Here is a 15,138-nt window from a genome sequence, read left to right on the forward strand (position 1 = left end):
CGCCGCGGGCCGGACTCCAGGTGCTCCGGGCGCGCGGGATCCGGGCGCTGGGCTCCTCAGGGAGCCGCGGATCCACGTTTGGAGATGAGCAAGCAAACGGCAAGAAGAGAGAGGGGGGCAGAGAGAGTGTGACAGTGAGGAGGGGAGGAGGAGAGAGGGGGAGCTATGCGGGGGGAGAGAATGGGAATCTACGAGCGAATGGTCAGGGAGAGAGAAAAGGGGAAAGAGAGGAGGGAAAAAAACACGAAATAAGGAAGAAAAGGAAGGAGGGAAAGGAGAGCGAGCAGGGGAGAGAGGGGGAGAGAAGGGGTGGAGGGCGCGGGAGGAGGAGCGCGCTCGCTGTCCCCTCTCCCGGGCGTGCGGGACAGATACTCGGGCGCCGCCGCCGCCGCTCCGGGCCGCGCAGCTCTCGCTCTGCCGCGGGAGGTGGCGAGGCGCGGGAGGGAGGGGCGCGCCGGGGCTGTGGGGAGGGGAGACTATTCCATCAGCGAAAGGAGGATTGGCTGCATCCAAAGCCAGTCCGGATGCAAACTAGGGCCCTGGCCTCGGTCGGGTGGAGTGCAGGGCATCTAGGCGGTGGCGGGGGATGGGGGTAGCGGTGTGTGGGAGTTGGGGGGAGGCGTGGGGAGGGCTTGGAGGAGAGCCACCTTCTGCAGTTGTCACCGCGTCAACGCTGGGTAGCTGCCAGAGCACCCCTCCCCCCTCCAGGCAACTTCTTCCAACAGCCCCCTCTGACGGACCCCAACTCTCCTCTCTCACGCCTCGCCCATCCAGCGGGGCACAAAGAAATCTGTCTCTCCATAAACTTTGTGCTTCCAGTCATGCCGCCCCCCTCCCCTAAGCTCCCACCCCCGCCCTTCCAGCCTCTTGGCAGGAAGGTTAGGCCACTGGCAAAGTCCTCGGCGAGAGCCAGATGATCACAAATGCCAACTGTGTGTCTTGGGGCCAGCTAAGTCCTCTCATCTGCCTAGGCTCTCAGAAGACCAATTCTTTGCTCTCAAGGTTCCCTGGAGACCGCTGCGGACGCGGACCAACCCCCACTTGGCCAGTGTAGACGGGGTACTGAGCAGCATCCTCAAAGTGTCTTTGTCACCTCGGAGTTTCCATGTTAAATTCTAAAAGTCCCGAATTGGGAAACAGGGAGACATCTTTCTCACATCAAAAAGGAGTACCGTTAGCTAGGTGATTAGCCATAGTTGGGAAACGAACCCTCCCTAATAAAAATACTAACTTTTTGAAAAAGTCTGTGGAAGTTCTGCAGACCCACCCTGCCCCATGACCTTTCGTTCTCTTAGTTTTTCAGCCACAGGAAGGCACCGAGCGACTAATAAAAGATTTGATCTTGCCATAAGTTCCCAAGCAGGTAAGACCCACTAACTATTTTATGGTTCTTTGGCTTCTAAAGTTTGGTTTCATTCTTGTTCAATTATTGTATGTGTAGTACATCGGGAACTGCAAGCCAAAAGGAGAACAAATTTTGAGGTGATTTGCATAGTTATTATTTTGGTCAAGTTAAGCTGTGTGAGGTGAGCTTATTTTCTTATGCTTAGTATTAAATATTTTTTCCCGGATGAGCTGGAAGGAGCTTCTGTCCAAGTGGCAGTGGAGCTGGCTGCTTTAGGTAATCAGTGTTTGCTAATAAACTCCTGGTAGTTAGCATGGACCCCCCAGATACCGTTAACTTTTCCCTCAGGAGGTCGTGAAATCGACCATTCTGATCCGAAATTGTGTCTGCCTTTGTTAGGTTGACTAGCATTTGTGTGAGCCTCACCAACTCCATACTCTAAAAGGGTCTGGGGTCAGCACAGAGCTTGGACTGATGGAGCATAATGCAGGATGCTCAGTGTTGTCCAAGGCACTGTAATCAGTGTCATTTATAACCCCATCAGGACATCTTCTGGAAGGTGTAAAGAGTTGCCGGGTGAAAGCTATAGCTGAGAGAATCTTAATACAAAACTGAAGACCAATTGTGAATTTTATTACATTACCATTAGTACTATTACCATGTGAGGTTGTTAGAATACATGGTACTTTGCAGTGGAAAATGCACTAAATTACAAAGTCCCTCCCCCGAAGAAGCAACAAATTAAGGCAGAAGGTACCATGAAAAACAGGGCCATTTGTGTTTGTGTTGTGGAATAAATAAGCAGACAGAGAACCACAGATTTCTACCTCCTTCATTTTCAATTCATTACAGTTAAATTGATGTGCTTATAATCAGATGTATTGTACATTATGGTTTTTAAAGATCTCTTTACAGGACTGGCTTAATTTTTATGTCACCCAAAAGGAATGCCCATTGGAATTAAAATATCATAACAGTGTTTCTTTTGGCATTTGAAATGGTTAAATATTCAAAGAAAAGGAGAAACAAATAAATCTCAGCTAAATATTTAGTTTAAAAGCTAAAACGAGTGAAAGTCAGGGAATTCAAGGCAAGATTGTTAAAATATTATGCATTATTAGAGACAGATATTAGTTTATCTAAATTTATAAATATATATTAATTACAGTCAATATGAATGAATTAAAATAAGGAACACTATTAGATTTTATATTTTCTCTATTTCTAATGAGAATATTAATGATATTTAAGGTTCACTTTTTCTTTTTTCTAGTTTTACTCAATAAGGTTATAAAATAAAAAGACAGCAAAACCTATAAGCAGTTATCTCTGTCCAAATGGATATAGCAGCCCCAAACCACATCTACATGACTATCAAACAATGATTATGAAAACCACAATTGAGAAAAGCAGCAGGCAATGATATTGCAAAACCACAGCAACAAATATGTCTGTGATATTGAAAACCACAATTCACAACTAATACCATGTGTATTGCAAATTACTATGTAACTAAAAATGTGCAAATGTATAAATAACAGCACAAAATAATTTCTCATTTACTTTAAAATTAATATTCATTTTCTAGAATCATCAATTTAATTTCTACATATAATGGTTTGCTTAGAAAAGTTTCTACTTTCAAAAACAAATCATTTTAAGTTACATATAAAATAGCAGTTACTTTAAAAGCAGAAAACATGCAACCTTTAATAATATTTTCTCATATGTTAAAAGAAGTGATCTGAAATCAATCTGAAATATCCACATCAGTCTAGCTTTCTTCATAAAGTTCTTTGGAAGTGAAAAGTTATATAAGTGGAAACTGTTTATGAAAAAAAAGTTGCAAGTATTCTATTATAACTTCAATGAAAATACATTAACAATTGCATCTATAGTAGTCCCCCCTTATCGTTTGGGATACATTCAAGACCCTCAATGGATGCCTGAAACCGTGGGTAGTACCAAACCCTAAATATATTAATACTGTGTTTTTTTCTATACATGCATACCTATGGTAAAGTTTAATTTCTAAATTAGGCACAGTAAGAGATTAACAACAATAACTAATAATAAAATAGGATTATAACAATATACTGTAATAAAAGTTATATGAATGGAGTCTCTTTCTCCTCTCACTCTCCCTTTCTTTTTCTCAAAATATCTTATTGTACTGTAGTCACCTATTTTTGGATCACATGTAACTGAAACCATGGATAAGGGAGGTATTCTTAAATAGTCATTTTAGCTAGAAAACATATGTATGAAAACAAAATGAGATGCCTGTACCAAAACTATGTTAATATGCAAAACCAAATGCTTGTTTACAAATGAGTAAAATGATACTATTTGCAAGTTTATAAGGGTGGCATATTTTGCAAATTAAAATACAAGATGTCCAGTTAAATATGAATTTCAGATAAGCCACTATTATTTTTTAGGATAAGTAGGTACCAAATATTGCATGGAACATACTTATCCTAACAATTATTGTGACTTAAGTGAATTCAATTTTAACTGGACATCCTGTATTTTATGTGACAAACCTACAAGTTTAGCATTTTCACAAATTTATGGTTGTTTATAATATTGCTTACAAAAAAGGCAGAGGAACCCTAAAGTGCTTCCTACAGACATAAATATATTTAATTCTTGAACTTCATATTATTTAGGGAAGGCAAGGTAGAAGGAATAAATTTCCCTACAAAAATTCTTACTGTATTTGGCACAGTACAGAAATGCACTCTCAGTGTAAATGGATTGCATTCATGTATGTCTTACTCTTGGATTTGTTTTTGAAATGTGTTCTTTCCTCCCAGGGATCAACAAATTGATAAAGCAACCTCCCAGGCCACATCTTATTAGGCAGCAAGCTGCCTTCTTTATTATGGAAGTAAACAATATCCAAAAGCTTCAGAAAGACTTAATTTTTTGCCCTTATATCCTCACCAGAAATTGAATACAGTTTATCTGCCTTGATTTAAGATTGTGACACTGAATTGAACAAGAATGCAGTATGAAAATAGTGTTTAGTATTTGTGTATCTTTATAATTTCAGCAGCTTAAAAATAAAAATCAAGAAATTCATCTAAATGGCATTCCTATTTTATAACTATGAAAAGGACTATCTGTTTACTTGCAAAGGAACCAAGGCCTTTGAAAACATCCAGTCAGTCTAGATCAGGAGGTTTAACTTGAGCTTCATGTAGACTGTCAATCCATTGAAAGAAGTTTGCATGTAAAAATAATTTTCTAAGGAGTGGATCTATTGAAGTCATCAAACTTTCAAAAATATGTGAAAAATGTCTGTGAACCAATATGGGTTAAGAATCACTGTTCTCTTTATTTGTAAATGTTTATGATATACTGAAAACTAAAATGTAGATGATTTAAGTTTTTACTCTTTGTACCCATCTTTTATGTCCTGGTTACTGCTCTTGATAGGTGTTCATCTGATAGGATAAACTATTAAAAAAATTCTTTGTTGCTAACTCTTTATAATACATGATGTATCTGCAAGTAGAAAATAAATATTAAAGACGTAATTCCTAAAATGTTAGTAGGCATGTGTTGATTTTACCTGTCTAGCATCAATTTTTCTCTTCTTCTGGTAATAATGCCATGATATCTTTCCAAGAACTAGTCTTCCTCACCCACTAATTGGTCATGTGTTGCAACTGTGGCCATCCCCAGTCCCTGACCAATCAAAATATTCCACATGTCTGTCTACAGTGATTGGCTCAATCGTCAAAATTGTTCCTACTAGAGTCAGCCCTGGGACTTTTTCCTAAAACCACTGAGGAAGAGGTGCTGTTTTTCTGCTGGGATTGCTACTCTGGGAGATTGCAAATCTGAAATTGCTAGTGGCCATCCTTGTGGAAAAAAAATCTGTCAAAAACTATGTCAACATAGAGGACTTTTTTGTCTTACCTTGTCTCAAAGTTTGATTTGGGGGGAATCCAAACAAAAACACCCTACAACATTCCAACATTACTTTGTTTTGTATCCATCAACATTATTTAAATGTCTATAGAAATGTTAGAGTCTTGGTCATTTTTATTATATTTTAACTTCATGTACTTGGCCAGGCTAACATCTATCTCGGTGTAGATGTTTTTCACAGGAAGATATTACTAACCCCCCATGTCTAAGTGAGATAAATACCTCTTCTCAGTTGCTTACATAATGCCTTTTTGTCCACCACAGTATCACTTGTTGCACTGTATTACCTTGACAAATTAATTATTAATATATATAAATCTAATCCTCATAAAACCCCTCCATGTCTCAACACACCTAAGTAGAGTGTAAGGTTTGTGAGAAACATGTCTGCCTTTTCCAGACGTATGTCCCCAGTGCTGGACACATATAAGGTCCTAACAGAGTTATTGAAAGAATAACTTCAGAGTTATCCTGTCTTATCTGTGGACAGTAACCATTCCCAATTCTCTTCCACAGAATCACAGCTACAGGAGATGGCAGCCATGTTTGTACAACATGACTGTGTTCTGATGGCGCATGATTGGACCAAAGGTAGTAAGTACCTGGCTCAAAATATGAGCAGTTTGTACTAAGAGTCCCATTCCTTACCTGGGCTTGTCTCTTGAATGAAGGAGAAGTAAAACTTCTGGAATTGTGGCATGGTTATCACTATGTGAACAAAGTAACAGAGATGGTTTGACAATAGAGATAGAAATAAACAAAACAAATGTTCTGAGAAAAGTTGAGATGGGAACATGAGATGGCATGCCAGTCTCCTGTTCCAGACCCCTAGTGGGCTGCAATAGTACTTTTGTCCTTTTGTACTGAGATACTGATGGCTCCTTAAAATAAATTCCTCCCCACCTTTCCTTTTTGATTATTTTTGGCCTAAATTGGCACTAATTGCTTCGTGTTACATTCAAAACAAAAGAATAAACTAAGGCAAAATTAACCGTCTATGACTTTAGTTTGCTTGACTGAATATTTGAATATTTAGAAATAGCAATATAAATAAATGTTCTACTTTCCTTTGGAAAAGTTATATAAAAACACTTTTGCTGATTTTTTTTTTAATCCTGAGCAACTCTGAAATAGAAAAGAACTCTTATGATTGTTAAGTGGGTAAATCTACAGTTTTTAACATAGATAAATTAGGATGTCACCGATTATCAATTTTAGACATTCTCTTCAATTGGGGGTAACTCTTGGGAAAAGAAGTTAGTGTATTCAAAGTCAGAATACCTCAAGGGCATGATGATCAATTGACATGCACATCCATAACCCTCCTGATTACATATATTCTGGCCCCAGATGTTTGATTTTACTTTCAACTTTACTTTGTCACATTTGAATAACCATCTAACAGATTACCTTGCACATAAATTTTATGAATGTTGTTATAATTCACATGAATAATGTTTATACTTCTGTGGTGAATTTTATTTTCTAATCTATAACTTTTGCCATAAATTCCTACATGCAAAACAAGAAATTAAACAGATTTTGAGAACACTTGCTATGTGTACAGACATAGTCAAATTACTTATCTTTGTTATTATCTACTTGCTAAAGTGTATTAAAATAATGCATTAAGAGTGAATTTAGGGTGAACTAAATATGTAGGATTATGAATAATCATACTAGGGCATGCTGATAGTGGAATCATCTAAAAGAAGCTGAAAGGGATAATATTACCACTTTTTAAATTCACCTTGTAATGAAAATTAAACAGTATGACTAATATATTCCTCTTAAAAATGTTTTTATTTTTATTACACAAATAGATGTATATAGACCTAAAGGTCAAATAGATTTTCAAGGCTATTATGAAAATTAGCCGTTTCTTGTGCTACCTCACATCTCAATGATAATTCCTGTTCCCAGAGTTAAAATCATCAATTCTTTTTAGCCGATTCTTCAGTTGTTTGTCTCATATTTCTAAATAACTTGTTTTACTGTTTTTTTAAAAATGTGTTAGTTTAGATATTATTGACTATATTGAATATCTATCACGAAAATATCAAGCTACAACCAAGGTATAAAATACCGTCCCCCACACACTACCCAAATTTTTGGACAAATCAAAAAGCTTTATTTTTAGTTTTATTAATAGTTAATCCATACAGGATATGATGATTGTATTTTCTTTCGATTTAGCTTTGTTTTTCCTGGAGTTAATAATTACTTTCTTCGGATCCTCCCCAACAAGGTGTCCTCCTTGGAGGTCTCCATCTTTCTGATCTACTCTAAACTAACTGCTGTCTGTGACTGAATATTTTTTGTTGTTGTTGTTATTGTCCTGGGAATTCCCTTGATTTTATCCTATATTGGATTCCAGGTTTCTTGAATACTATATATTTTTCTTTCATGGCTTACTACTCCCTTTTCTTTTTTCTTTCTTTTCTTTTTCTTTCTTCCTTTTTCTCTCCTTTTGGTTGTTTTTGAAGTAAATTCTTATGTAGCTTCCTGAGAAAATTCATTAATGAGGCAATATTTTTGAGATTTGGCAAGACTACAATTGTCTTTATTCTGTCCTCATACGTGATCAACACTTTGGGAAGGTGTCAAATCCTAGGTTGGAAAGTATGTTCCCTCAATTTCCAAACACAGTGCTTCATTACCTTCTAGCTTTTGGTGTTGTCCTGAGTAGCCGGACGCCATTCTGCTTCCTACTGCACTGAGTGTAGCCTGCTTCCCTCCCCCAGTCCTACCCCAGAAGCTTTTAGGATTTGTCAGAATCCGGGATTTCAGTACCAAAGATGTCAGGGTGGGAGTCTGCCCTCAGTTCTTGGTGTGCTCTTGTTCAAAGAATGGTTGGACACACCAAACTGTCAAGTCCAGACTATTATCCTGGTCCTCTGACTCCTTTCTTGGAAAAATCACCAGCAAGGCCAATATGACGACGGAATAACCTCAGGCAGGGAGCAGTTTCACAAGAGCAGCTCTTTATTGTAGAATAAAATGGGTCTGTCTCCATGAGTGGAGAGAGACAACTCACTCACTGACTGACTCACTCACGCTACTGACTTCTCGGATTGTTTCCTCTTATTAGCCCAGTCTGGAGGAGGACTCTTGGGAGGTGTAGGATGCTATCAAATGGTCAACAGATGGATAAAGCATGCCCTCCCTCCCCAGTTGTAGCAGTTGCTGGGATAGGATTAAGTGTGGGGCAGCACCAAAATGGAGTGCCCGCCCCCGTATCCTTCTTCCCAGCTGGAGCAATTGCTTGAAACAGCACAAAAACAGGGAAGCCTTGTCCGGAGAAGAGCCGGAGATCCTAATTATCCACCTAACAGATTCCTCTTCTTACCCTTAGTCTTGTGAAATTTCACACTGTATTTCCCCGTCCATCCCCCGCTCCCCCGCGCCCCCAATTTACTGAGCTTGGAACTTGTTGAGCCATTTCAGTCTAGAAAGTCAGGTGGCTTGTCATCAGTTCTGAGAGAGTTCCTCATACTATTTTTTCTCTGAAACTCCTATTGTTATTACCTTCTGTCTCCTTGGACGGATACTTCTGTTTTCTAATCTTTTCTTTCTCTCTTTCTGTCTCTTTGGCTATTTTCATTATTTTCTGAGAAATTTCTTTACCTTTGTTTTCCAAACCTTTACTACATCTTTACTTATGTAATCATATTTTAATTTTTTAGATTTATTTTTTGATTTCTAAAGAGTTTCTTTTGACAGTAAAGTATTCTTGTTTCCCCTTCTCTCACCTCTCTCTCTGTGGCCAGTAATTATAGTTTTCTGTTTACTTCTTTAGTTTTATGAAAATTTTGTTTCCTTAGTATTTTCTAATATTTTTTTCAGTAGTATTTGGTACCTATCTTTCATGTTAGAAGTTTTCCATACATCTTTGGTTACCTTTGACTTTCTGGTTCTAATATGACTGAGGCCCTACAAGACATATTTGATGTTTATGTGTGTGGGTGGAGTGGGGATCCGGAAGTGCTTGTCAGGCAGGGGACTTTGGGTGATAGAGCCAGAATCTTGCTGCTGGAGGGATATAATTTACACCTCTAAATATTTTACTCTTGAGTTAATCACATTTCCCAGAAAGAAATCTTTCAGTACTCAGCCTTCTCAAAGCTCAGTCAGGGAAGAAGCCTTAGTATCTCACTGTTCAGTATACAGACTTTCACATAATCTCCCTTCAGTAGGAGATACCTTCAATTAATGTCACTGAATGTGAAGTCCCTTTGGGTTTACCCTCTGAAGAATAAATCTCAGCTTTTGGCCAGGTACAATGAAGTTGTCACCTGGCCGTGTGCTATGGGAGGAAATATAGGGGTATCAATGTTTCTTACATGGAGTTTGCACCAATCCTCATGTTTCCAATCCGATGAGCATCCGACTTTCAGGGATTCCTGTTGCCTCCAATACTTAGTTCTTTTCATTATCCTGTAAGTGAAAGTCAGCTTACTTAGGGTGTCACCCCCGCCTGGAATTAACTTTCAGCTTTCTCTGATCTACTAGGTCAGTTCCATTTCTTAATGGTTTCCAAAATAGTTTTGACTGATTTTTCTAATGTATTCTTTTCTCCTCTTATCTTTTCTTTGTCTTGTGCTTGAAATACCTTTTAAAAAGATATTTTTCTGTCATCATGAAATTTAGAGGGAGTAAAGGAAAGCTTATAGAATCAATTATCTAAACATATTCTAACCAAGAGTTTTCAAGATATACTTGCTTTTATTTTTTAAATTAATTTTATTATATATTTTTATAGAGGTAATATATTCATAGATTATAAAACAAAATCATAAAAGGAGAGTATATAAGTAAAAGTCTTTCCGCCGCCAGAACTCACCTCTCAGAGGCAACCACATTTAATCACTTCCATAATGCTATGCAGTGGACTTGAATTCCAACTGTGGTTGCTTTGAATTTAGAAAGTATCTCTGCCTACTGTATAAAATGAAGATATTTATGTTTTTATCACTTCCATATCTCCCCTACTCTCTTTCTACCTTTGACTACAGTTTCTCATTTATATTGTGAAAGTTAGTAACATTTACATTTTGTTTTATAACCATGTTTTCTTCCATCTTTAGTCTATACATTAATTCTTCAAGTTGAAAATGAACACACCACAATTATTTTCTTATGACTGTAACATATTCTTTATTGAGGAACCAGGTACTTGGCTAGGAGTATTTTCTTCCTTATGGGTCTAATAATATGAACCCTGCAACCTAGTTTCTAATCTAGGTTGACTATATGATCTTTCCTTGCTTTTTGTGAACTGCTTAAAATCATGCCTGAGATTAATTAATTAGATCATGACTTTTTCTTTTTTTTTCTTTTTACTTATGTATTTATTTATTTTATTTCAGCATATTACAGGCGTACAAATGTTTAGCTTACCTATATTGCCTTTGCCCCCACCCAAGTCAGAGCTTCAAGTGTATCCATCCCCCAGATGGTACTCACCGCACCCATTAGATGTGAATATACCCATCCCCCCCCTCCCACCTGCCCGACACCCGATAAATGTTACTACTATATGTGCACATAAGTGTTGGTTGATCAGTTAATATCAATTTGATGGTGAGTATATGTGGTGCTTGTTTTTCCATTTTTGTGATACTTTACTTAGTAGAATAGGCTCCAGCTCAACTGACTTTTTCAAACAGGTTTTTCTTGTTTGAGATATGCCAATTTGTCTTCCTTTCTTGTTGCAAATAGACCATCTACCTCCTTCATCATGTCTTTAATGTCATCTGGTTCCTCACCCACTCTGGCCATGGCTTGGGGTCCATTCCATCCTTGTCCTTGAAGACATTCTTCTTGTAGCTCTTTATCTACCTGTTCACCTAATTGCCTTCTCGCCAGCTACTCAGCTGTTATCCTGGGAATTATTTTCAGTGGACTGACTCCTGAGTTATTTCCATGATGCTTTGTATCCTACACCTTTCTCATTTTTTTTCCACTCTCATTATTCTGAAGTATATCTTAAAATAACCTCCTCAGTAATGATACATATGAAATAAAACTCCTGTGTCTTTATATATATGAACATATATTTATTTTGGTCTTAACCTCGATTGATAGTTTAGCTGGGAATACAATTCTAGGTTGAAAAATCATGTTTTTCCCCTGAGAAGTTTTGAAAAAGTACATCACTCTAATGTCTTCTGGCATTTGGTATTACTGACTGGAAATCTGATACTAGTCAGAAAACTTTATATGTTGTCTAATTCTTACTTTCCCATTAATTTGCTTTTCTGGAATTTAACAATTATATACCATTGAACGTTATTAACTTCTACCCAGCAATAATGTCTCCTCTAACCTACCTAACAGGAACCTGGTTATTCAAGGAACTACCCTTCTTTCACAAAGCACTTGTGATTCAAGAAAATTTGCTCCATCTGTACTATAGGAATGAACTTTAATTAATTCTAATACTGTAATATAATCTTATCCTCCTTGTTAGTGATTATTTCAGGAATGGGCAAGGGACTCAATTCTTGACAAGGGGAGAGTTTCTAGAGTCTTTAGGGAGAGTTTTTTTATTCCTCTTCAGAGAGAATTATGGGGATCCTCTTTCTCTCCTTCCTTCTGAAAATAGAAAAGGGATAACACTGCATCACTTGCCTCTGTCTTCCATTTTTGACAACAAGAAAGCTATCCCTAAAACAAAGCTAACCCACAGAGGCATGCATAACAAAGAGGATTACATTCCAATAAAGCTGAAGCCTGCTTTTGCTGGGCTTGGCAGTTGCTATGCTTTTGGACTTCCTGTATAGGAGCCAATGAGATTTCTTATTGCTTAAGACCATTTCTATTGAGTTGTTGTTACTCAAAGCTGACAGTATCTTAACCAATACTAAAATATAGAAAGCTGAGTCTTTTATCTTGCATTCTTGAGTCACATGGGCTGAGGGAGAGGGTTGGAAAATGTGGATGGGGAATAGGATTGTCATGCTGGTATGTAGTTTAGTAGTCAGACTTTCAGTTTAGACAACACCATCTCTCCCACCCTCTTTGCACTTGCCAATTCTAAATCATGTTCCTCTTTAGGTGTGTCATATACACAACATATTATCATTATGTCTACAGACAGAGCCTACTTTCAAATATTGGCTCTGCCATTTCTTAGGTAGGTAATCTTCGGCACATTATTAAATGTTGTGTGCTTCAGTTTACTTATATTAGAAATGGAAATATAATGGTACTACTGCAGAGGATAGATGTATTAAATAAGTTAATATATGTGAAGTACTTGGCAGGCAGAAGATGTTGTGTAATTGTTAGCTATTAACAAAGTACTTCAAATCTTTTCTCCCTTTTTTTTAGCTGCAGAACCCTAATCTTGTTCAAGATGTTCAGTTAGAAATTCTAATTTTAGGAATTCAACTTCCAGCTAGTTTTGGCTGTGTAATGCAGTTCAGACCAATAAAATGCAAGCAGAAATCTACTGGTTGAGGCTTCAAGAGAACTTAAAACATTCTTGCTCAAAAGTCAGAATGCACCTTTTCTTCTTGGCCCACCCTCTTATTTATATCTGGAATGGGACATGACATTTGGATATAGAAAAACCATATTGCAATCACAAGAACAAAATCTATATACTCTGGAATGTAGTTGGAAAGGAGTGAAGCTGAGTCTGATGACTTCTCTTAGCAGTATATTAGCTCTAAACTGACTCTGAAATTCTCACTCAGTTAAGGGGGAAAAACACATGCTTTGTTAAACCACTATATTTGCATTTCCGTTACATACAACCAAAGGCAATCCTAACTGCTGCCCGAGGGACCTTTCTGGTAGGGTGGTGCTCTCTTCTTGCCTTTTAAAATCCTGGCTTTAGGGATGCCATACTCTGCTTTATACTTCAGTAGATTTTTATCCTCTTTCCATATTTTATAAATTATTTAAATAAACAGTTTAGCTACTTTCCATCTCCTTACCTTTAAAGTTCATTCATTTTCTACCATTGTATTTGTTTCTCTGGAGGAAAAGGAAATAATAGTAATACTAGTACTAGTCAAGGACTATGAACTTTAATGCTTTCAGGGGCCTTTGGGTAATGTAAAAAAAAATGAAGTATAAGATGTAACATATAGGAATTATTGAGGACTGTGGAATTGTGGAGAATGAATGTCCCTATTAAAGGCATTTACTACAATTAAAATAAATAATGTACCACTCAGAGAAGATAGACCTGTTGGCCCAATCTGACTAGGCTGCAAGTTTGCAAACTCTGATTCTGATTTAAAAACATATACAGCTGTGAAAAATACTCCCATCCTTACTGAACAGCAATGTGTGTGCTCACTAAAACACCATCAGCAACAACACCACTGCCACAAAATTAAGACCTTTTAAAATTAAAAATGTTTTTAGCTAAAATATTTCCACTTGTTTTCTTCTAAATAGCTTTTCCCTGCTTTGACTTTTGACTGATACAGAAAATAATGCATTAACTATGATAGTACACTCGACAGGTAAAATGAACAAACATAAACCTCTTTATGTAAATTGCTACGGCTTTGGAAGAAAACCAACTGTAGGCAGAAATGTAAGGTAGCAAATATATGTATTTCCAACCCTCAGCCCCCTACAGTTTCTTTACTCATAATATATATGGCTTAATATATACTGAGGAGTTGCATTATAATATTGTTTTCTTAGAGTTTCTTAGACTGCTTTCTTAGAGTTTCAAGAGGTGTTTACAAACTTGAAACTCTAAAAAAGCAGTTGTTATTAATGATTCCCAGTTCCCACACATAAATCATCAATATATGCCCTGCCTTCCTGTTAAGTATATACCCCAAAGAAACCAGCCAGAGACCAGGCCCCTGCCGCTCCCATTTCTGAGCAGTGGAAATAAATGCTAACTGCGGTTGTTCTATTGATTGGTCAGCCTTTTGGTTCTACACACTTACATCTGTACAGATAAAGGTTTTGCCAGTGAGGAAACAGGTTCAGAATGGAAAAGTGCACTTCTTATGCTCACACAGTAGCTGGAGAAGCTGGAATTCTAATCATGCTCTAATTGGAAAAGTGATGGAGTTCTCCTTCTGCCAGTCAAGCTCCTCTAACAGGGGATAGTCAAGAAATCTGACTCTTAAACAAACAAACAATGGACTGGACTGATAATCAGGAAAACAGAATTCTAGTTAAACTCAACCACTTGAGGAATTTTATTGATCACTTAGCCTCTTTGTGGACATTAGTGACCATTCAATTCTTTTCAGGTTCTAAATTTGATGTCTATAATTCTAAACATTAGTTTTAAGTACTATATCTTACACTGTGAATTTCTAAGTACTAGAAACTTTGTCTAAATATTTGATGTGTGTTGTGCTTACTCACCTAGACATACCTTTAAAATGTTCTTGATAACGTTGACAACTTGTTAAATTTTGAAATGTATTTTTCTTAGTACCTTTTTTTCCTCTACTTTAATATTTTAAAAAATTCTGTACAGGAAAGACCCAACTAATCACATCTTTGGAACAAGTTCCATTGAGAATTTCCAATCCAGATGTCTGGATAAAGAGAACATGACCTTTCATCATGTTTTTGGCACTTGTGGGAAATATATCCTGACTTTAATCCAGTAAAGAGTATTGCTTTAGGATTTTCATCAAATGGATAGATGCTTATTAGAATATCTGGCAGAAGGAGATTTTGAAATATTCAAGATCAGTAGAAAATTTAGTTCATAACTAGGTGTTTCTGTAGATAACTACAAAATCTCATTTAAACATTCCCTTGGTAATATAATAAAATTTGAATTTCTAAAGACCTAAATAGATATGACAATAACATTTGGTGTTTCAACTATATTCTAAAACCAGTTTTTGACT

At 37.1% G+C, this 15,138-nt stretch overlaps 1 protein-coding gene across 2 annotated transcripts in view; it reads right to left on the minus strand.

Annotated features, from left to right (window-relative positions):
* Positions 1–416, minus strand: part of ZFPM2 (zinc finger protein, FOG family member 2) — a 458,837-nt gene extending 458,421 nt beyond the window's left edge. For both annotated transcript variants that reach the window (XM_069466104.1, XM_069466103.1), the window contains exon 1: positions 1–416. This exon is cut by the window's left edge and continues 145 nt beyond it. The gene's annotated coding sequence lies outside the window, so the exon portion shown is untranslated.
* Between the last annotated feature and the right edge of the window lie 14,722 nt (positions 417–15,138).

The sequence above is a fragment of the Eulemur rufifrons genome, chromosome 3, assembly GCF_041146395.1.
Source record: "Eulemur rufifrons isolate Redbay chromosome 3, OSU_ERuf_1, whole genome shotgun sequence".
NCBI classification, from domain to species: domain Eukaryota; kingdom Metazoa; phylum Chordata; class Mammalia; order Primates; family Lemuridae; genus Eulemur; species Eulemur rufifrons.